A 24,344-nucleotide genomic window follows, 5' to 3' on the forward strand; every position below is an offset into this window, starting at 1 on the left:
TATTGTGGCTTTTATATTACATCAATGCAAATCATTGACATTTCCAGTCGTTTGATTTTCCCAATGTATGATTCACAGCAATCTTCTTAACTGCATTAAGTGCCAAGAGGATTGCTGTGAATCATACATTGGGGAAACCAAACAATCACTGGTGAAGCAGATGGCACAACACAGAAGAGTTACCTTGTCAGGCCAGGACTCCGCAGTCTATTTACATCTACAGGACAGTGGTCACTTTTTCAGTGATCAAGATGTGCACATCCTGTACAGGGAGGGATGCTGGTTGGAGCGAGGAGTCAAAGAGGCCATTTATGTGAAAAAGGAATGACCATCTTTGAACCGAGGAGGGGGCCTAAAGGTACATCTTTCACCATCTTACAATGTGGTGATTGCAGCTATTCCCCAACTCTGTGAATGCTAGTCATGGCCATTGATCAATGGACAATTTGCATATCATTGATCACATGGTTCAATGTTAGTCAATGGTACTAGTTCGGTCATTAGGCCAAGGTACTGTTTATAAGGTTGGAGAAACCTGCTGTCAATTGAAACTGAGGAAGTCACTTGGATGGGTGATGAAACGTATCAGGGAGTTAGGGGTGGAAAAAACAAAAACACACAACAACACACCTTATGTCCAGAAGAACAGAATCAACTTTCTGGAATTTCCTTACCTGCATTACTGAGCATGCATTGAGACATTTAAAACCCCAGATTTTTGAACTCATCCAGATCCACGGCGCTATGAGGAAGGAATGACAACTCAGCACCATCACTGTGCCCACATTAAAACCTCTGTACTGAACCTACTAAACTTTACCCTGATTACGCATGGCTACACTGATGTTACTAAATTGACCCTAACTTGTGTGAGTCCATGTCATGGACCGATGCCCTGTTCAGGCAGCGTTCCAGACTTGCACCTAATGCTTGCAGCCACTCTGCGATCCTGCTCTTCTTAAGCAGTTTAGGAAAATGGATGGACAGATGCCTTTAACCAGGACCTGAATTGGGCTTACTGGCACCTCACACTCCTCCAAACTCTGCTCTTAAATATCATACACTAATGTTATTGCGCTCATCTCAAAGCGGGCAGAGCTTAAATATCATCATGTAAAATTAATAACGCCACATCACAGGGATAATGATGATGGCAGTAATTTGGTTTTATTAAAAAGTACTGCCTATAATGTCGGTTCAGTTCTTATTGCGGTTCTATGGGCCTGCTGAATATTCATTCTCACTGAAGCACGTGTCTAACAATTGTAGTAGCAGTATATATTTGCAAAATAATTAAAAAATCTTCTGTATAATGAAACAATATAAGCGATTGTAATGTGTGACTTTTTCAAATTTGAATGTCTACTTGTCTATAGAACAGAGCATGTAATTCACATCTAGACACCAACATTCAATAATTGATAGACTTTATTTGTACCCAAGGAAAAATTAAAACTTTAACTTATGTCAAGAACTGTTCTTGATGGTTGCTTTCTGATGTGAATCTACACACCTTAGACTGAAAGGGCAACACAGGAGGACAAAGTAAAGCCAGTGTCCTTTTGAAATTTCTGAATCTCAACACTTTATTCTGCAGTGTGTATACAATCTCAATACACCGATGGATACACGATGACATGTTTAGCTTGAAAAATTTACATTTGTTTTGAGGCTTTTGTCACTTCTGGACTCATGAACCCATTGTAATCTGAAACACAAGGTATGTTTAAAATTTATTAGAAGCACAATTTTAATGTGACAAATTATTATATGCCAAGTTTGTGAAGTAACTTTGACTTGGAAAAATACCAAAACATACCCTTTAAAGATGTCTGTGAAGATTCTCAGTCATCCAGGTGAAATCTGGTAGTTGAGTCATGGCAACTGCGCTTCTTGTGAGGTAGATTTCACTGCTCATCCAAGCAAGAAAAGGAGTCCAGTTGCCATGACTCAGCTACCAGATACCCTTTAAAGGGTTAGTTTAAGATTTAAAAAAAAAACTTGTTTGTTCACAATCATGGTGTGTGTGTATAATATATTTATGTCAAGACATTTTGCTCTAAAATTAAGCATTTTAATTTTTTTTTTTTAAACAAAAAAACTACCTAGCCTCTTCTTGTGTTTTACAATAAAGCCAAATGGGTAGGGGTCCAAAGTTAAGAAGCCTTAAAACTGACCAAATATGGCTACTATGAAGCGACAAAAAGGTCCCAATTTAAGAAAACACTCCACTCACATTTCTGAGAAATACTTGTGAACTAGAAGTAAAATTTGATCCCAGCATCTTGTACAATTTTTTTTTCTTGAGGTAAAGATACCTTTCCTACGTGCTTCTCTGCTCATAGCAGCTCTGATGGACCAGCAATAACACGTACAGTATCATACATTTGAAAATTCACAACACTATGACATCAAGGCAGTTTGAGAACTGTGATTGAGGAGTAAGGGTTTAGTATTAAAGGCGTCATGAGCTCAATGCAGATTTAGGACGGGTTTAGTGGATTTTAGAGTTTAGTGTGAATGATATCCACATTCTTCATGACAAACCTTCCACCCAACGTTAAGACTTTCAGTACAGCAAATGCCTAGATAAGTTTAATGGTTTTATATTTTAAATCAAACTGCATGTACAGCATGCTACACTTGAGGTTTACTTTTCTATCCATGTGAAGAAAATGTCGGTCCGGCAAATACAAACATCTGCTCTAAAACTTCCATCCCAAAACTGCACTGACACCAAGGCACTACAGCCCTTCAAATACACATTTCTTCACCATAGCTGCATATTCCCCTACCCCCATTGTGGCTCTAATTTTTTCATCAATGACTATTGAGAGCTATGTCCTTCAATGTCCCCCCCCCTCCCACAAACGTGTGCAGATTGTCCGATATACAGTAACAGAGCAGTGTCCTATGAAATAATTTTATTTCAGCAAGGATTTGCCATCAAAACTACTGTGAGAGTGCACTTCAAAACCCAAAACAAATTTTTTCCTTTGTTATTTGTGTAAAGAAATAATTTTGTACATGTGGTGCTGACAAACATGCTATATCACACATAGACATAGCAGTCTGACAAATGCACACTGGAATCACATGATTGCCAAATAATGGTGCCTTATATAAAAAGTCAAGAGCCATCAGTCCTTTCAGCTACAGCTTTGGTATAATCTCTGATGTATATCAGTATCAAGCAATGAAAGTTTATTTACTGTTGCATTTTCATATACGGTTGAGTCTCCTGTTTCTGTAAGTGTGCCACCACTAGTGATTGCTAATTTACAAACTATTTTTCTTAATCATATGAATGTATTTGTGGGCATGCATGAAATCTATTTAGTGGAGTTCAGCGAGAGTGCTGAAGTGCACGTGTGTCTTGTATGATGTCACGGTTTTTCTTTTCGCTAGCAGCAGAAGTTTAAAATGCATGTGCAATAACCGTCGACGCATTTAGTTTGTAAACTATTCACCACCAATGATTCCGTCTGATGATTCTTGTTCATTTGATTCGCAAATGAATCACAACTTGAGAATCAGTCTACCCATTTTTGTTCATTTGGTTCATGGTTGAATAATTTACGAGTTACAATTCTGTCTGTAACAAAACATCTTATTTCAGTTTTGCAACTTAATGGTGCTATGGTCTATGTACGGATACAAGACAATGGCGTATGTATTATACACACACACATCAATAAATTAACAAGCAATATTTATATACACACCCACATAAAAAAAAAAAGTGCAAATTATAAATTTGTGATGCGATCACAGGGGACACCCATGCGACTTGCCACATGCTTGATTCTAAATTAATCAAAAACTGATTCACTTACACAGGTAATTTGAATTGAATCACTACTGGGAATCTAAATATCCATCACCAACTGCCACCTGCATTTTGCCCTTTCTACTCTGTGCCAGGAGCTCTAAAGATGGGGTGGGGGGGTTGAATTAAATGCCCTACCTGGTGATTTATATATATATATATATATATATATATATATATATATATTTTTATACAACTTAAAACATGACTTATGGGGCATGAAGACTGAGGCCATGGTGGCAGGGGTTGCTTTCATTTGTTAGATTCTGTGCCATTATACTTTATGTAGCCTGCAGAGCGAGATTCATTCAATGTTAGAGCATGGTGCATGTTGGGAACACAAGAGTTTGACTACAATTTGTACAAAAAAAATTAAATCCTCAGATTTTTGAAACAGTCAAGGCAAATACATACCATAATGCCAATGAAAACTTAGCATTTTGCACTTTCTGTAATTATTCTATGTCTATTGAACAGAGACAGAAATTCACATTTGGCCATAACATTCAATAACAGTGCTTGAAGGGGACTTTTCAAAATGAAACCACATGCCTGCAGCTGAAAGAATGCCACAGAAGGAGATGAGAAGCGGGTCTCCCTTTAAAATGGAGGAAAAAAAACACTGAACATACTGTCAAACCATGTATCTATCTTTAGACATAGATCAATATTGAAATTGACACCCTTGGCTTGGGAGGAAAAATAAAAATATGGAGATATACCTTAAGCTTTAAGGCTTTCATTTTATTTTCACATTTGGATTTTAAACTGCAAGAACAGTTATGAGATTTGCTAGAAATTACGAAAAAAAAAACAAAAAAAAAAAAACACCACACACTTCACTTTAGAACAATTTCACATGGAACATTAATATACACCATGATTGTAAACAAAAAAAAAATGGGGAAAAAAAAAAAAAAAACCTAAAAACACACACACATATTGGCAGTCAAATGTTTTAGAACCCTCAGTTTTCAGTTCAAGGTTTTACTTTTTCATTAAATCAAGCATAGTACAACTTTTTTTTTTTATTTAATAAATAAAATAAATAAAGTCAAGGAATCAAGTGTACAAAATTGTATTCATTTTTGGTTCATCAAAGTAGCCACCTCTTGCTAATATAACAGCCAAACTGTGGTAACCCCTTCGACTCAGAGAGCCAGTTGCTCTGTGCAGGTCACCAGCTCTTCCTCCAGCAAAAGAACTCCAGGGTATCACACTTCTTCCTCCATGTTTGACAGTTGGTGTTACACACTGAGGAACCAATCTTTCACCAAATCAATGGCATAAGAACACCCTGTGGGATGAACCGAAGATTTCAAATTTTGATTTTAGGTCATTCATTGAACTTCAAATGATTAAATCTGAAGAACAACCGAGGTGTTCTAAAACTTTTGAGCGGTAGTGTATCCTTTAAGGAACCATTTTTAGTCCATCAGAAATTTATCTTGGAAATGCCATTCCAATAAATATGAGCAACTTCTTAAGTGCACTTTTAGCAGTTACTACATTTGGTGCAAAACCGTCAGGGTCTCCCCAGTCCCAAACACTTTTTTCAGTACCCTCACCTAAAAAAAGGCCTGTAACTACAACACAGTTATACTGTGTTTTGGACCACAGGGATGGTTCTCTAATTTTTAGATATACCCATCCAAAATTAAAATGAATTTTAATTCTAAATTTGGATCACAACGGGACTTCAATAGTTTAATGCTAATCTTTGAAACACAAAGCTATCATACATGAAAAAGGAGGAAACATTTCCAATTTAACCTGAACTTTCCAGGTTTTGTTTGGTTTCCTTGGAAACGTTTTTAAGAGGGGTCTTTTTCAACAGCTCCCTCTTTTTTGACATGACTTTACAAAGGCCCGCTTTGTGGAGGGACCGAGATATTGTTGATGTGTGAACATTTACTCCCATCTGAGACATAGTATCTTGCAGATCTTTCAAAGTTACAGTTGGTCTGTTAGTTGCTTCCTTAATGAGCTTCCTGTTTAGCCGGGCAGTTAGTTTGGCAGGACGGCCTGATCTTGGCAATGTCTCGGTAGTCTGATACATAACCCACTTCTTCACAATGGATTTCACTGTACTCAGGGGGATAAATAAAGACTTTGAAATCGTCTTATAACCTGCTCCCCTTCTATACAATTCAACCACTTTATCCCGTTCTTGTTTTGAAAGCTCACATCTCTTCATCGTAGGTATTAGTATGCTGGACTAAAACAAAACTGAAAATTTCAGTGCATACACTGTCCAATTTCTAATAGTGGTATATCAAGGAAACCCCCTTGGTTTTGTAGTTTAAGGCTTCAATAAGTTAATCATCTTCAAGAATGCATCCAGATTCTCAATTTTCTTGCCCGTGATTTACCAATAATGGGCTAGGCAGGCGACGGTTATACCGGTTCCTAAAAATATCAAAACAAAAACACACAATTAAAACCTCATTCAAATCCTGCCTTCCAATCTTAGAATACCCCACCCAAAAAAATTACTAATTTTTTAAAGTTACTTACCCCTTGCAATTTGCTGTTGTAGCAGATAAATTTTCAATCTCATGTTTGTGGAGAAATTACAGTACATGTTCAATATCCACACTCAATGGAGTACTGAGGTGACCAATTCTGGACAATGGCAAACAATGTGAAAAACGACCAGAGTAATAAAAGAAATTCTCATGTAGTTCATGTCACATAATTCCTATTTCCAATACAGAATTCTTGACGAATGGGGGGTTGGCCAATCTTCAGTTTAAAAACACACCATTTACTATGAACACTTCCTTTCTAGGAATTAACTTAATATTCTAGCAAAAATGCACACACCTTGCACACTGACAATATGAATGGATATTGGAGATGTGGATTATGCAACACCAAGCTACATGAGAATTTTTTTTTTTTTAACCTGCTTTTATAACATTGCCGTTGTCCAATATTTGGTCACTGTGGGCCCAGTTGAATATGAATAATCAGTTTGTAGTGGTGACCCAAAAAATGTTTAATCATGATATGGAGGAATTACAAACTACATGGGGTAACAAAACAAAACAAAAAAAAAACATCATTTTTGGGTGGAGTATTGCTCTAGCTATGCCAAACAGAACACATACAGTAGATTCTATTGAAATTTTTTTTTTTTTTTTTTTAAATAATTTGGGGGGGGGGGGTGAAATGCATTCTCATTCAATTAATAGGTTTGTATTTCGGAAACTAAAGCAATACAAGTAAATGGTTTTGGCTGTTTGAAAACTGTAGTGACTTATTCAGAAAGCATAACTGTAATCCTATACAAATTGTTGACCCTCTTTCAACTGAAATAGCTTAACTGAGGTAAAAATTTAAAAATCATGAGTTAGGATTTCAAATTTTAAAGACAACTATACAAAATTATCTACAGCTAAAGCAGGAGCCCTAAGTCTGGAAACATTTTCTAAGCAATTTAGCCACAACACAACAAAAAACTAAGAATTCACATCCAGTAACAGAAAGAACATGCATCAAAAGGAATTGTGACATTGATAACTTTTAGCACACAGCCAAGGCAATACAGTAAAACATTCACAATCCATCCATCCATTATATCCTAACCACAGGGTCACGGGGATCTGCTGGAGCCAATCCCAGCCAACCCAGGGCGTAAGGCAGGAAACAAACCCCGGGCAGGGCTACACTCACAATTTAGTTTTAAAATATTTTCACTTCCAACAGGCATCACTGCAAACCATTTCCTTGCAGAAAGAGACTGACAATTTGAAGATTGCCATTTCCTCTAGAACTGTACTTTACTTTTGTACACCTTCTGCCATAAAATGCATTACTACTACAATCTATTCATCACGACATCCTAATTTAGGGCTGTGCCATTGGGGCTTAAAATAGTTATTTGGAGTGAAAACACAATTTTCAATACACCGCGATATGTTCACAAAACACCTTAAAAAAAGTCCGAAGATCACCATCCTCTCTCTCTCTCTCTGGCAAGACAACCATGGAAAAACACGCCGGAAGGGGTGTGGACTCACTGAGCCGCTGACAAGACAGACACCTATGGCACACCAGAAGAAGCCACGCCCACCAACTCCTGGCACCTCTGAACCACGTTTACTGTTCATAGAGTCATGTTTCTCGCGGAGGTGAACCACCATATGCAGTGTGTTAAAACGGTTTGCGAGAGGTATCCCATGGGCATCAGCTGGTGCCGGCACTGCCCGTGCGCCCAAATGCACCTTATCAACACACATCAACATTACATTAGAGCAGGCGGAGGGAGACTAGAGGTCTTATTACACCTCTGTTCTCAGTTAGCTGCTCGGGGCTGGAGGCTAGGAGTGAGAGCTGGCCGTCTGCCTGTGGTCTGGAGTGGTGGGTTGCTTTGCTCTGCGTTGGACGGGGGTGCCTGCTCATTATTACCCCTGCGGAACGGGGCTAGCTCTGGAGTCCGGGAATGGTTGTACCTCAGGTACACCAGCATCGGGACCAGAGTTAGTAGGGTGTGTATGGGGAGTGTGAATGGGTGTCTGGCGTACATCCTTGTAAGTCTTGGGTTGTATGTGTATGTGAGAGCATGAGGGAGGGAGTGTATGACTGTTTGTGTGTGACTGTATATGTCAGGTGGGGTTTTGGACTCCTCCCCTCTCCTGGGACACCTGGCAATGCTACAATATCTTCGCCTACCCTCCCCCTACCTTAAGCATCTGTCTGGTCGCTCCCGGTGGCTGCCTGGTGAGATCTGGTTCCCTGGGCTCTGTTGGGTCCTCGGCGGGTGGGTCGCCCTTGGATCCCGGGCTGCTGGGTTCCGGGCCCGGCCGACTTGGGGGTGAGCAGCTGCGGGCGGGCCTGAGGGCTTGCCATTGATATCTCCCGGGACTCTGCCGGCTGCTGGTTGTGGCCCCCCAGGGTGATCCTCTGCTCCTCTCGAGGGGGTTGGGGCTTCTCTGGTGACGGCCTCCCTGGGGTCTCCGCGCTCTGGGGTGACCTCTGGATCTCTGGGCTTGGAACTCCCTCCATCTTCCGCACGTTTTTGGGGGCAGGTCTGTGGCCCTTCACACTCACTATTGGATGCTCCTATAGAGAAACCTTACACATACAAGCGTGCGTACGCACACAGGTGCTCACATGGCGATTTCATAAGTATGACTTGGACATCTTCAGCACATGACCTAAGGTTGTGGTTGGCCCTAAATGCCTTAGTAATAATTACTGTATGATTGTCAGCAAACATTTTTACTTTTATATATCTTCATGTAGCTGATGCAGCAATGTTTTTGTCTTGTGGTTCCCCCCCCTTTCTGCAGGTCTAGAAGCGGATTCTGGTTCATTTATTGTTTATTCTATACGAAAACCCCACCTTCCCCTCCATCTCTTCCTTTTCTCTCTTTTTCTTTCACTTTTGTCTCCGTGTCCGGTTCGAATCTTAAAAACATCTGAAAATATTTTTAATAAAGTTTTGGTATCGGGCGTGACGTCAGCAGAAGCTGTAACGCTCCACCCGAGTGAAAAACTGTAAGGCTAGTTGCCAGCATTCAGACATCAATTCTGATTGCTTCACAGCCGAGCAGGACACGGTTAAAAAAAGTTCAATTAACATGGGTTTTAAATTTTGTGGTACAGCTGCTCTACTTGGATGCCATCAAACAATGGGCGGGAGAGAGAAGGAAATGGATCTCTCCCTCTCTCTCTGCCAGTCAGGGAACAATGATCTCCGATGTTCTGGATTCAGAACCATGGTAATCATGTTTAAATATTTGTAAATGTGGTGTCTTTGCAGATGTGCTTTTTAGTGTCTGTAACAGTCTGTATTAAGCAGGAGGCGAGATTTACTTTATAACATTCACCAACATTAGGTACTGCTTTTGCAGTCGAGAAACAGAAATTTTGCATCCATCAACAGCTTCTTGAATCCTTTTTGCTCTGCAATATAGTAAGGTATTATACACAGCTGGTGCCAGAGAATAATCTGTGCTTGAAATTCTGAGGAGCGAGATGACCGTGAACTCTCTCCTGATCAAACTTTACCACTAAAAAAAATTTAATTGATATTATTCTATTAAGGGGGTGCACAACAACAACAAAATTAATGATTATAACCTTAGATATTATTGCGATTATTAACTTCAGTTAACAGAATAAAGGGTAGTTCCTGCCCACTACATATACCACCATATTCTGATTTCACAAGGTACAGCAGAACCTCCAATTTGCAAGGAAAAAAAAATCAAAGAATTGTTACTGTGAAATTGTTAACTGCTGAATTAACTGAAATTTTTTTTTCTTTTTACAATAAAGCCATCACCACCACTCACCATGTGGGAAACTTAAACATGGAAATGTTAAATTGGGGGTTAAGTAAAGAAATGTTGCATGTGCACATAAGTCACAGTAGATAATGAAATCTTAAAAATGGTAGTAACATTAAATTAAAATGTTAATGTAAATACACCGACAGTTCTGTAGTTCATGTAAACACATTAAATGTACTGAATATACAGTAGCACACTCAGGAAGTACTGTATTTAGATAGCAACACACTGTTACATGCTGCTACTAGACTCGGTCACTGAGCAGTGACATCCTCCAATCTTGAGGAAAGTATTGTAATGAAATGTGCACTCATTTATAAAGAGGCAGTATTACAAGCATCTGCTCTTCAGCAAAATATGCCTCCTCAATTTAATAAATGGTTATGCTCAGACAAGCTTTCACATGGTTGTTACTCAACCACAAGTCAGTGCTAGCTGAATAAATTGTCACATGTCCGAGATCCATTCTAATTTTTGTCTTACATTTGGAATGTACTTTAGCATGGCTTTCTCATAACTTCATTTTAGTTTAATCCTGATGCTCTGTATAGTCAATTATCATTACTATTCATGGTGGCTCCAAAATCCATACCAACCCCTACTCTCTTCTGTTTTTTCTGGTTTTCTGTGGTGGCGATCTGCACCACCACCACCACCTAATCAAAGCACAGTGATGTCCCTACATTGATGGATTAAGGGCCAGAGGTCCACGTGAATTCATCAAGTCCTTCAATGAGAACCCTAAATACAAAAAGAGGACTGATCATTTACGTTAGGTAGAATGCCTAGAGGGGGCTGGGTGGTCTCATGGCCTAGAACCCCTGCAGATTTTACTTTTTCTCCTTTAGTTTTTTTTTGGGTTTTTTTCTGTCCTCCCTGGCCATCGGACCTTACTTTTTATTCTGCGTTAGCATAATTTTAATTCTTTTTATCTTTCTTCATCATGTAAAGCACTTTGAGCTACATTTGTATGAAAATGTGCTATATAAAAGGCAATGTAACTTCGGAGGAATAACCACAGGAGGGGTTGACTTCTTACCCAGAGTAATGATTGCCTAGAAACTCTGCTGTGCACTCTTAATTGAAACACTGTCTTATAATAAACATGACAACTACTTTTAATTTTATTTTGCGTTCGATACTCTGATGGATACTGACTTGCATTTTAGCGTAAACAGATAACTTCTGTGCCACGGACTTAATCTTACTGGGACACTGCAATGCATACTTTGGTTTCATGCACTCCTCAGACGGAACTACATGGTTGAATTTTAAAAAGCTGCACAAATGTTGGAGTGCAGTATTTAACAGTCTGAACACTACACTAGACGATTCTCTGTCCAACGAGTGTCAGGTTATCTACCGTAGGCTCAATATTAATTATGCTTCAATTTTTCTGGAAGCAACACCAGACAGAAAAAAGTAGTTTAGGATCAGACTCCTAGCATTTACCACGTTGTTACTCCTAATGATGAGAGTGCCTGATTCACCAGTACACGCACATTTTTTGAATGTTTACATGTTTGATTACAACACCATGTGCCATTTAGGGCAGTTTGTAATTATTAAGACTAGCACTAAATGGAATCTGGGAATTGCCATTTTCCACGATTAGTATATCGAGGCCTAACTTGAACCATGATTAATATATGATTAATTGAGCAGTCCTACTACACGTTACTCCCAGATATAAGCCTGTTATCAGATGACAGCAGTTTCTTGTTGTCCAAGCCTCAAGTTACTGTTTATGGGGGTGGGGAATTTGTGGTTTTTCTTGAATTTCTGTAGATTTTTAAATTTCCCCTTGAGAACAAATCTCATCTATCCCTGCTCCGAAAGTAACAACTTGACTTCCTTCAATAAGCTAAACACTCAATCATGAATGTTAATGCAAAATACCACTATATATTGAACACACATTACTGTAATTAGGAGGCTCCTTTAAGCTGTTGCACAAAAACACAAACTCAAAAAAAAAGGCCAGCAATGAAGTTTATCATTGAATAAATTTTCATAAAAACTACAAAGGCTGCTATTTTTATTTCCGCTTGAAGAGCTTCACTCCAGAGCACAGATCACATAAAACAGATTAGAAATTAAACTGTACGGATGTCTCACTTTTGATGAGAATTACTGGTTAGTGCAGTTCTCTGAGCACTGACAAAATACAAGTACTTATAGGGCACAAGTTGAAGAAAACTTAGCAAACTATGATGCCAAGGGGTGGAGACTGGGGATGAAAACGGGGAACTGGCACACTTCATTTCGAATGGTAATAGTGATACAAGTTAGGCTGTGTACAGACTTTGTTTGCCATGCTAGAGGTGAATGGCGAGTGCGACATGTGGAGCGCCAGTGAAGTGATGCAACTTTGAAACAGGAGGATGAAAGTGCAGGTTGCGCCAAAAAAAAAAAAAAGCTGTGTTTTAGTTGATAGAAATAAACCCATTTTGATTTCCGCACAACGAATGGTTAGTGCAGATTTGTTCTTTGCAATCAGGAAAGGGCATTACGATATTATTGTAATGAATATGACAAGCGGTGCTTCTCTTAAGAATGCACCCATTTCAAAGAAAGGCTGTGTATTCTTATGTTGGTTATCTGGAATTGGTTCAAATATGAAATAATGAATGTCGAACAAACTAAAGTAAAATGCACAGTTTGCAAAATAACAATAGCAGTTAAAAGTGGCAGCACATTCAGTTTATTACAGCACTTAAAACACAAAAAGCAGAATTGGAACCAGTGTGAGAAAGCACCGGACAAAGTTAAAACCTTTCCCCAACCATCAGCTCTCACAGTGTTAACCCATTAACTAAGATTAAGTGAAATATGTAATTAATGAAAGCTAAAATAAAAAATTATGAAAACTAATCAAAATGAGAAACATTTCCATAATTAACTTTCTCCACACTTTGGGTGCAATATACATGTGAGCATGCAGTTGCCGATAATTATTAAATATTTAAAAGTAGTAAATTTGGATAAAAACAAGCAATATTTGTGGACATGTACAAGTAATCCTCGCTGCTGGAGTCTGAATCTGTGGATTTCACTGGAAATTTTGTCCAGTCAGCTTTCCCACAAGGACTTATTCAGTGGATTTCATTGGCCACAACTAACAATCACAGACAGCCCTTTATCAGTGAATAGCAGACTAAACTTCAACAAATAGGCGCTTAAATTGAAATTTGTCACACAAATCTTGGAAGTAATTTGAAAAATTAGAGCCACAAAAGGATTTTTGAAGATCGAATAGCCACCCAACACCTCAAAATTCATTCAGCATTTAGACTTGGTGGGGAAGTCTTTACATGCCAAAGAAAGTAGGAATTTTGGCAATTAAACCTTATTTCATGCATAAATAACTTGTTTGATCATCATACCTTTGCAGTAACAGTTTAAGCAGATGTGTAGCATACAGAAAAATGTTATCAACCTAGTTGAAGTTACACATGTTTAAATTTATCAGCTTATTAGTACTGGTGCTTTAACATGGGTGGTCAAGTGTCACCGAGCTTTGACGACTGCAAATAGATGGAACACAGTAATCTTAATATATCTGGAATGTCTGCAGCACTGCAGAGTTTTTAATAGGAGATTGTGACGTACTGTGCTTGGAAGCTCATCAGCACTGTTAATTCTGAAGTATGCCATCCCGCTCAGAATTTATTTTAACAAGAGTACACCAAATCTGCACTACTGAAATAAACTCTGACGTTCGATGTTTGTGCAGTTAACTTGTTGTCTGCCACTGCCATGCTTAACGTACGGCTTATCAGCAGTAAATCTCTAGAACCATTTGATTCACTTTAATATGTCCATGGGAGACACCTTTGGAGTCTGCATCTCTAAGTGAGATGACTTTGTCAGGAGTTTACTTTGGAGAACTATAGGATGTCAGGCTGGGTTTGTTAGATATGTACTGGACAGCAAACAAATAGCAATTAAATGGTCAATGCCATCAAGCACTTGGCCATAAAACTGATAAAAAAGCGCTTGCCCTATTCATTTCTCCTTATCACCGTGGATGACAAGATCTAGATTTAGACGTGGAAAAATTTGACGGTACCCTTACAGCTCATTGAAAAAGTGCTGTATGCCTGCTGAAAAGTGATTAAATAAAAAGCAAATCATACCACGTATGCATGCATGCCTTTGATATGTCACGGAGTAAAACAGTGTGAAAGGAGATAAAGTATTGCTTATTCTACAGAGATATTCTAAGATGTCCTGGACACCTTGGTTTGTACCCCTAGAAAAGATCAAAATAATTGGATCGGATTAACTTTGCAAACTACCCGTTTTCTTTAATTAGTATCACACGTTGTGCTGTCAATCATTCAGCCTTTGAAGATACAGAAAAGAACACCATTACCTACGGTAAAAAATGAAGGAGGATTGATTATATTTTGTGGCTACTTTGCTGCATCAGGCATGGAGTGCCTGGAGTCTATAAAGGAACAATGAAATCTCAGGACTAATCAAGACACTCGAGTCAAATGTACTGCTCAGTGTCAGAAAGCTCATTTGCAGGGCAAAGATCCTCCAAAAGGATAATGACCCAAAATACACAGCTAAAAGCAACCAAGAAGAATAAAAACATTGGACTATTCTGAATTGAAGTTCTTTGAACCCCAATTTAAATACCATTGAACATCAATGGAAAGAACTGAAACAGTCTGGAGAAGGCGCCCTTCAAATCTGACACAGTTGAGCAGTTAACTCGGGAAGACTGGGCCAGAATACCTATTGACAGGTGCAGAAATCTCACTGAGAGCTACAAGAATCACTTGTTTGCTGGGACTGACTCTAAAGTTTGTGCAACAAAATATTAGGTTAAGGGTTCAATCTTTGTCCATGCCATTTTCAGTTGTGTTATTTGAAATATTCTGCCGAATCAAAATTCTAAAGCAAAGTCTGGGTTTTGTTAAATATGGAACAATGATGGGTGCCAATTTTGTCAGTTTCAAATGAATTCAGACACACATGGAGGGAAAACATTTGTCCACATCTGTAAATCCCTACATGCAATTGAACAAATATTGTGTTATTTGTTCATGACCGGTATTTTTCCCCTGCTTCTTTCTTAATCTAATTCAGAACTATGACTTTCAAATATTTAATAGCGTTAATACTAGTTTGTATCTTGTGTTATTAATGTCACTTTATTTCTATTGACTGACTGTGTAGCCATTGGAGAATTGGAAAGGTGCAATATAAATGTAATCTATTGTGATCGTTACACATTGCCACCACCTCAGAATTGATTGCTGACCTGGTCAGTGTTTGCATGGAGTTTGCATGTTCTACTCATGTGTAAGTGGACTGAATGTGTGCAACTTCAGATATTGTTGTATACCTGTATATTCAAGGTGCATCATTAAGCACACTCAATTGCCAAAATCTGTTTATTCCCACATATGTTAAAATACATCCTTCCCAATTTAGGCTCTCAAGGAGCCGACCAGGTCTTGCATATTGCTTATTAAATGAGTGATCCGAGATTTGGCTGTAACAGATGCAGTATTTAATGTAAAATGTACGCTTGAAGAAACATGTACAAAAACTTTAATTTCCATTTCTGCTAGTAATGTTAACACAGTTGAAGTAGGGATAAAGAAAGAAGTCACCTATGGTTAAGGCATGTCTTAGGTGTAGAAAAGAGCAGAGCAAGTTGCAAAAAAGAAAGTTGTACACTGCAGAAAAAAGTCTGCACAAAACATTTTGCAGTTTCTTATTGACAATAAATTATACATTTTTAATAATTTCTAGAAAGAGGGCAGTTGATTTTCAGTTTGCAAAATGGACCACCTTTTTTTCTTTTTAAGTTGAAAGTGATTTCTGTGTTAAAATATTCATTTCGGTTACTGCTAGTAATATTAAAACAGTTCAAGTATTGACTTCACTAGTATTAAAAAATTGCTTTATTTTTTGTGATATTGCCAAGCCCTACATTAGGGTTCACCAGACTAGATAGATATTGCTGTTGGTTTAAAGCAGTTCCAGCAGCCTGTCATGAGGAGTTACAACAGCTTTATAAAATATATACATTTTACAGGAGAAACTGTATTCACACTAGTCTTCGCAAAACAGGGAACCAGCATCACCCCCCCCCCTTTTAAATTTTATGCTCACATTTATGTTTTGAGTGTTAGCCAATAAAGACTGGACAGTAGATGTTAATATTGAACTATATTAAGTGCAACTAACTGCTCAGTCACAGGTTGCCACAGTAAATTAAAAGCACCCAGTGACACTAATGTAATTTAGTGTGTAGCTAAAGACCACTTTTATACCTTCACACACAGCAGAAACATTAAGTGGGGCTGCCATCTCTGGCTGAAGGCACTAATTCTGAGATAGCAGAACTGTAAAGGAGACAGAACATCTATCCTTTACAAGAATTGAAAGATCCTCTGACTGGGAGAGAGGGCAATTTCAAGCCTACCCAGGACACTAACAGAAGGATGACAGGATTAGAGACAGCCCAGCCAGGCCATCTTGAAATCCTTACCCTGGCTAGGAATGAAGGATATTGGATGGACTGAGAGAAGACTGATGCAAGGAGCAGTTTATTCCTCTGCCTGGAAGGTTACATTCCTCTAGACCAGGGGAGGCAGACTCCAGGCCTCGTGTGCCACAGTGGCTGCACCACATGACCAGCTCCCCTGTGCTCATTACACAATATCCGAAATTAAAGAGAGGTGATGGCCTTAGTAAGGTTGATCTCTCAGGTCCCCAAAACATCGACTGTGCTCTTAGAAAGAACAGAGCAACAGTTTTCGAAATGTGTGCCGAGACAGAATGAAAGTAGCAACAAGCCATGGAATTAAATAACGGGTTTAATGAACAGCAAGAATCGGCTTCTCATTAAGAAAGCGATTGGAGTGAAATTGGTTGAAGTTTGGTTGGAGTTTGAAGCTCCGGTTTAGCTGGTCATCTGTTAGCTCGTTTCACATCTCATTTCTGTTTGGCTGTCATTTAATAAAGAAAGGAATCAATTAAGAGGGCTGAACTCTTCGAACAGGGCTATTAAAGTGATGGGGAAAAAGTTAACACTGAAAACTGGTCACCAATTAAGAAAAGGGTTAGAATGAAAACCTGTAGCCACTGTGGCACTCCAAGCCTGGAGTTCGCCACCCCTGCTCTAGACTGATCCCAGTCTAGAAACCTGCAGGGTTGCATGGGACTTGGTGTTCAGAAGTGCAGCCTGGTTGGGGTCCTTGGGTGCTGTCGGGTGCCATCAGAGGGAGTTGACGAGGGAGGACAGCCCTGGTTTTCATTTGACTTGGAAGTGCTCTTGGCAGGCAATACGACAATGGAAGCATTCCCGGATCTGAATTAGAAGGGGCGCACCTCAAGGAGTCAGGGTTGGGAGGAAGCTGGGTACAGTCATCAGGAGAGCAGAAGGAGACGGAGCAATGAATTAAATCTATTTTTAGGTTAATGTTGGTTGTGTTCACTTAAGTGGTGGTGACAAACTTATTTGAGCTCAGAATGGTGTTGGATGCAATTATGTGAGAGTTTTTTTGGGCTCAGTAGTGGCCCCTTGTGGTCACAATACCTTATCCACAGGGGGAATCTATGAATGCTATCCAAAGTGCAGGATCCTATGCCAATGTCCTGCGTGTCTAGTTCAAAATGCACTGGATATTCAAAGACATTTTTACAACTCAGAAGGTATAATTTGAAGGGGAAACCATAAGCCTTCATGAAAAACTACTCAAATAGAAACGCTTCCACTCTTTCAAATGGAGATTAAGATGTGACAGGACTGAAGTTTACGAAATTATGAATGGAATAGGTATTGTGGATCCCAGTTATTACTTAAAGATCTTTAATAGCACAGGTCACAGAACCTTAAGGATAAAATTCGCACAAATGCTTCAAGATGAATGCTTCACACCAAGAGCCGTTGACGTACAGAAAATTACCAAGTAATGTGGCCGAGAGTAGAACTTTAGGGACTTTGAAGACTCAGCTGGAACAACCTTTGCAAAACAATTGGGTAAAAAAGATCAGGGAGCTTGGAGCTGAATAGCCTTTTCCTGTCAACATTTTTCATACTGACATCTTGAAATCTGCAATCCTGATTAACAGGCCTGGCTACATTTAAAAAACACATTTTAAATTTACCCTGGTTAAAGGTTTAAGATTACCTCAACATTTCTAACTGGCACGGTGGTTAGCACTGGCCTTACAAATATCATACAAATTTGCCGTCTATACAGCATTTTCTCAAGGTATTTCATTTTTCCTACCATAAAAATGCTAGCTATCAAGTGTCTACGAGTGGGTTCTGTAATGAAATTGTGTCTTATCCAGGGTCAATTCCTAGCTTTCATATCCCCATATAAAGGCAAGTTAAGCAGAATGAAATATTGTTACAATACTGAAGCTAGCCTTTGGAATTCTCAAATACTGAAGTTTGTAACAGGCTCATCATTAAGACCATTATGTTCCCAGATATTGAAATGGCATGAGTTACCTACTATAACATGAAAAAGGGATCCAATAACCTTAGTGGTACAAGAAAGAGATAAAAAAAAAAATTCTAAACCAGACATCAACCACAACCACCACTGTTCAACTTAAAACATGGGGGTTGAAAGAAGAAGAAAAAAAAAAAAGCGCACAATTAGAACCAAAGAAATGCTACAACAGGTTAGCGTTTCCTGCAAAACTGCTGGAAACAAAGTTAAAATTTATGCAGTAGTGCTCCAGACAATGTTCTGTAGATGATCACAGAATAAAATTTTATTTACAAACATGCACATTATTCTAAAATTTACCCCAGTGCAATCACATAATCTGAGATGGCAGGAGTCTACTAGTCTTCTCAGTAGCCGAATCCGCTTAAGTGTGTCATCAGCATTCAGGTTCGGGATAGGTTCATCATAGAAGACTAGTAAAACCCAGATGTTACTAAACAGAACAAACTACAATTCCATCCATATTTCAACCAATGCAGTAAACAATGAGACCGTACGCTCTGTTTAAAATCAACGCAGGCTTTAATTTGTTGCTTATTGAAATTGTTAAAGTAACATAGCTCTGTTAGGTTCATGGGACATTTTAAAAAGGTATAGGTTGTACTGTGCCTTTAAACTTTAACTTCATCAGTCCAATTGCATGCAAATTTTGCTGGTAAATTCTGCAAGTAGACAAATTAAATTCTCTGGCAAACCTGGCACACTCCAACATCTGCTACTCAATCAAAAACTCAATTTAAAAAAAAACAAAAAAAACCAGTAATTTTGTTTATTTAAAATGTGTGCAATTTTTTTATGCCCCCCCCAGTGTGATTTGCCCCTCTGGCCCAGATAGGTGGGTGTGCAGTTGCGACACTAAAGAACGGCTAAGAGTGTGAAACTTCAAATTGAGGACTCTATAGCCAAGCCACAATGAAACAAAAAAGTGCTATTTTCTTCTATAGTGCATACCGAGTCACTTTGTGTTCAGAAGATGGTAGAACTACGGAGGCTATGGTCTTTGAGTGAGTAAAACTAAAGTAACTTAGTTTAATGTTGGTAGGCATTTATTCCAATACATTTTACAAGGCAGATTTAATTTTAGAATTTGATACCAATAAGGCAATTGGATTTATAGCAATTTTAAAAGAATTTAGAAGGAATTACCATTGAATGATTGTAATAACATTATTGAATTCCGCTATGTGCAGAGTTGCAGCAATCAGTGACACACAAAACTAACTCCTACGTTCCAAGCTAAAATGCATGTATACTATTCCCCTACCCCTATGAAGATGTTTTCTGTGGTATATGGGTAGAGCATCTAATAATTCAGAATCCAAAAAACACCTCGCCAACCTCACTTCTTCCACCATAATGGTATTGAACATTGTCTTTTTTTTTTTTTTTTTTAAAATGACTATGTATCAATGTGAACTTAAGATATCGAACAGTCTTAATATAGATAAAAAAAAAATATATTAAAAAATGCACATGACACAACTGGGGGCGGCTTGATGGTGCAGTGGAATGAGGAGACCAGGATGTTTATCCCAAGTGTGGAACTTGAATATCCACCCTGAATACATTTGTTTATTCTCCCACAGTTCCAACACATTCAAGTTAGGTGATCAGCGATACCAAATTGGCCCGTGTTTGTATGCATTCTAAAATGGAAACACACCCCATCCAGAGGCAGTTCCTGCCTTGTGGCGGAGGTTTGCTTGTATAGGCTCCAGCTTCCCACAGGTTTAGAAAAAGGACAAGTTCATGGACATTTTACAAAATCTTATTACAGGTCTTATTCTTGATTTCTACACAATCTGTTTATTGCCCTGCACAATCACTCTGCTACAACTCATGCCAGTTGCAGCATACAAGCTTCAGCATCAACAGAAACATGGTGTGTCCCTTCCAAATGCCAACACTGCACCACTCATTTGACTTGAGCAAGAACAGCCTCAGTTCAGGTGAACAATTTACTGGGGCTTCTGTGAGCACCTGATGGGAAGGAAGACCGCACAAATTGTGCTATTACAGGGTGTGTTATTATGGAGTTTTATAATTGAATGCAAAGTATGTGTGTGCTCTTATATTCAAATTACCAGTTCTTCCCAAAATGTGAATCCATATGCAAATCTACTCACTCATATACACACACACAAAACTGTGCAACATTTTCATACAATTCTTTTTCTTCAAACCCCTGTGTTACAATCTATATATCATTTATGTCTTCATTTGTAGAATACAATGATACTCTCATGTTAATACAAACAACTTAACATGCATACGCCAAACAAAACACTTTATATATATTCACTCCACCAAGAACAGTAGTTCAGTTGTGTGTTAGCCATCAAAAAATAAAGCCTATGTAATGGCACATGCTTACAAATTGAAAAACTGCATAAACAATTAACTCTCTAGCAAAATTATGACTGGTGATCAAGCACGAGAAGTCATATCCCTTACGCGTACTACTTGTAAGTTACATACGGTCGATACTTCAGCAAGTGGATTACCAATCATCCTGCACAGACGACAATTTCCAAATAGTTTTATCATTTGCAATAACTATACATAAATCTCAGGGCCAGAGTTTTGACTATGTAGAAATATACCTGTGGACTGTTTGAGAGTGAAGTAAGCAAACACCCCTAGTCAGGACTATAATTATACTGAGCCAGTATAACACTAAATTGTTTAACTGTGTTTGTTGGCCTACAAGTAAGCTTTGGCATTTGGATGAATAATGCACTAATAAATGTGTCGGCAAGCTGGATCTCTCTGGCTGAGAGGCTTGGTGGGGGGGCTCACCCTGGTGTGCTGAATCCATCCCTGCCACTTTCCAATTACATACACAGTTTAAAGACACAGATCAATATATTACCTTTTAAAAAAGTTCCTTGCAATAGTTAACCACTAAGCTCCACAAATAAGTAGCTTACCTCGGCCCCCTTAAGTGTGCAAAGTTTGTCAGTGAACTTGTGTACTTGCACTGGAAGTGGCAAAACCCGTTTTAAAACTGGAGCTCCTCTTGTCCAAAATCTCTGGGAAAGAGAGAAGGGAGAAAGGAAGGAAAAAAAAAATCCAACGCAGTTTAACCCTTCAGAATATTGGTTTGGCTGGTTGAGTGCTGATGTTTAACAAAACTCACAAATATGTTGCGAAGTGTAATTGGTTTCCAGGAATTGTTCATGCCCTGCGCCCAATGCTTGACAGATAGGCTCCAGCTTCCCCGCGACCCTGTTCAGGATAAAGCGGGTTCGTGAGCTGGATGTTCCCCTTACAGGTAAGGCAACCCACAATATTCAGCGGAAATCTCCGACTAACCCAGAATGCATCAACTGCGGGCCAGTGAACATTTCTGGGGTTCTCTCACGCTTTCCGTTCATAACCTTTGCACCAAAGCCATTGCAGGGGTTTGGAAGCACTACCCGCTCATTGGATCGTATAGAATGGTTTGCTCTCGGATCCCCCCCACCCATAAAAGCCACATCAACTAGCATATCAATTACACTTATGAGTGCATCTTTTATGAAATGTAATGTTAGCGGGACTAGAAAATGTTCAACTGCACCAATGGTACAGAAGCCAGTCTTAAAGTGCGATAGAACGCTGTCTTTGCTGCCTAAGACGACTGGGGACGCCATTTTATGGCAAAAAAGAAAAAAACATAAAACCTACAAAAGGGAAAAAAAAAAAAAAAAAAAAAAACCCCAAACACAAAACTTATTTAAAAATCCCCACTATTACATTTTCACCAAAGATTGCAGCGCGTCTCGATCTACAACTTCGATTTCTAGCGCACATGCATGCGCGTATATCAAACGAAAAACATCTGGACTGCAAACATTAAAATATATATATATATATATATATATATATATATGCCTTGTCCAAAAGCATCGTAGAAATAATGGGCCATGCAAGCCTGAGCAGTCTACTCCGTAGTCCGCAGTAACAGCTTCCATGTCTCTCAGGGGAATTGAAAAGATAAAAAAAACAATTGACTTTCTCACACCCCACCTTACCTCTTCCTCTAACATGCTTTTATCTTCTAACCTTTTTTTTACTCGCAACCGCAAGACAGCAACCTCTAAGGAAACCGAAAATGCAGCTTACCCGACCATTGAAGAGCCACATCGAACAACTCTGCGGTAATTGAGGGGGGCGAGTTCCAAGGGGCGTTTCTTAAACGGCACTAAAGTGTAGCCTTGAGTTCCACAGAAGCAGATTCTCCCCGTTTTAAAACCGGAGTTAATAGATAAAACTAGGTATTTTATCATTTAAAAACTAGATATATAAACTTTGAAATAACCAAATAATAGTTGCTACGAATCTGATAGTGACCAAGAATCTGATCGAACACGTTTTGACAATTAATTATAAAATGAATGTGACCCTGTTGGTAGATATAACGGAACGACATCATTTATATTTTTCTCCCTTAAGCAGTACCCCCATTTTGTTATAATACATTCTCCTGTTTGTCGAATGTATTGTGTCAATTTACTGCATTATGATACAACGTGGTCGGGAAATATATGGGAGCTGCGCAGGTGCTACAAACCAGTATCCGTAGATTAGTATTAACTTAATTTGGCGATTTACAACATTTTTAATTAGTCACATGTGTTTTGTTTTGCAATTTGACGCATAATAAGGTGAAGTGACTTGCACATGGTTGCACAGTGTCACTTCGCTAGATTTTAACCCAAAACCTCAGAGATTGAAGTTCAAAGGCTTAACCACTTATTAAACTGCCTGCATGGTTAAGTGACGTGGTTCTCAGTTTGTTTCTCTTTTGTTAGACGAATATGGCAATCGTTTACCCCTTGATGAACTCCAGCATTTCTCCAGCAATCACGAACAATATGATACACTTCTTAAGAATATTCGCACTTCTTTTATTCTGATGATTACAAATACAGTGTCTTACTTAGATTCACCCCCTAATCGTACACCTTAACTGACAGATGACCAGGATTTTATCAATAAGATTTTGCCAAATAAAGTAATTAGTGATTATTCCATAAAGTAATTATATCCTATGTTTCTTTGTAGAAACTCTTTAATCTTTAGTGAGTCTATTTTTAAGAAACTGTATGTTCACTTCTTAGAGTTACTATTGCCTCCAAAATCTAAAATGGTTCACACAAAATATTTAATGACATTTATCCACCAGGAGAATTTCTTAGACATACAGTATATTTAACATTGATCACAATAACTGTACATTTTGTGTAATGGATATTGAGCCTACAGACCATTTGTATGTCACAGGCTCTTATAAGTAATGATTTGTTTGATTGATTACTCCCAAAACTTCCTGCCTCCCATTTTACCAGAAATGATTTTATTTTTCAGATTCTTGTGCAAGATATAAAGATTCAGTGTTTGTTAAATGCCTTTTTTATTTAACAGAAACATTTTATTCATAAATGTAAATACATCCAAATTAGACCTAGTAGTTTTTAACTAAAGATTTACTGTACATTGTACTGTAAAATAATTAAAGTATGTAAAAGAGAAATCAGGAAATAATTGCTAAAGGTTATGTCTGATTTTAAATAATTTGAACAGACCCCTTAGCAAACCCTTCCCACCTTTTTTCTTTTTTCCATTGTGTGCTCTGTTTCATTACAGATGTGTTAAAATATGGACATTTATATCTATTGCTGTAATGTTGTGTATATCTTTAGTTAAATTATTGGTATTTTTGTACTTTTGCAT

At 38.4% G+C, this 24,344-nt stretch overlaps 1 long non-coding RNA gene and 1 other non-coding gene across 5 annotated transcripts; both read right to left on the reverse strand.

The window, feature by feature from the left end:
- Nucleotides 1-1,560: 1,560 nt before the first annotated feature.
- LOC120525622 lies at nt 1,561-23,118 on the reverse strand. 4 transcript variants are annotated; one of them, XR_005632986.1, is made up of 4 exons: nt 22,734-23,118; nt 21,766-21,854; nt 21,557-21,658; nt 1,561-6,238 (listed from the first exon to the last, which is right to left on the reverse strand). It is a non-coding gene; the product is annotated as an uncharacterized LOC120525622 (long non-coding RNA). The 4 variants fall into 4 exon arrangements; XR_005632988.1 differs by lacking the exon at nt 22,734-23,118 and adding an exon at nt 22,643-22,701; XR_005632989.1 differs by lacking the exon at nt 22,734-23,118 and adding an exon at nt 22,674-22,695.
- LOC120526976 lies at nt 18,971-19,038 on the reverse strand. Its single transcript, XR_005633258.1, has one exon. It is a non-coding gene; the product is annotated as a small nucleolar RNA SNORD50 (small nucleolar RNA).
- Nucleotides 23,119-24,344: the final 1,226 nt, after the last annotated feature.

Source organism: Polypterus senegalus, chromosome 3 (genome assembly GCF_016835505.1).
Source record: "Polypterus senegalus isolate Bchr_013 chromosome 3, ASM1683550v1, whole genome shotgun sequence".
Lineage (NCBI taxonomy): Eukaryota > Metazoa > Chordata > Cladistia > Polypteriformes > Polypteridae > Polypterus > Polypterus senegalus.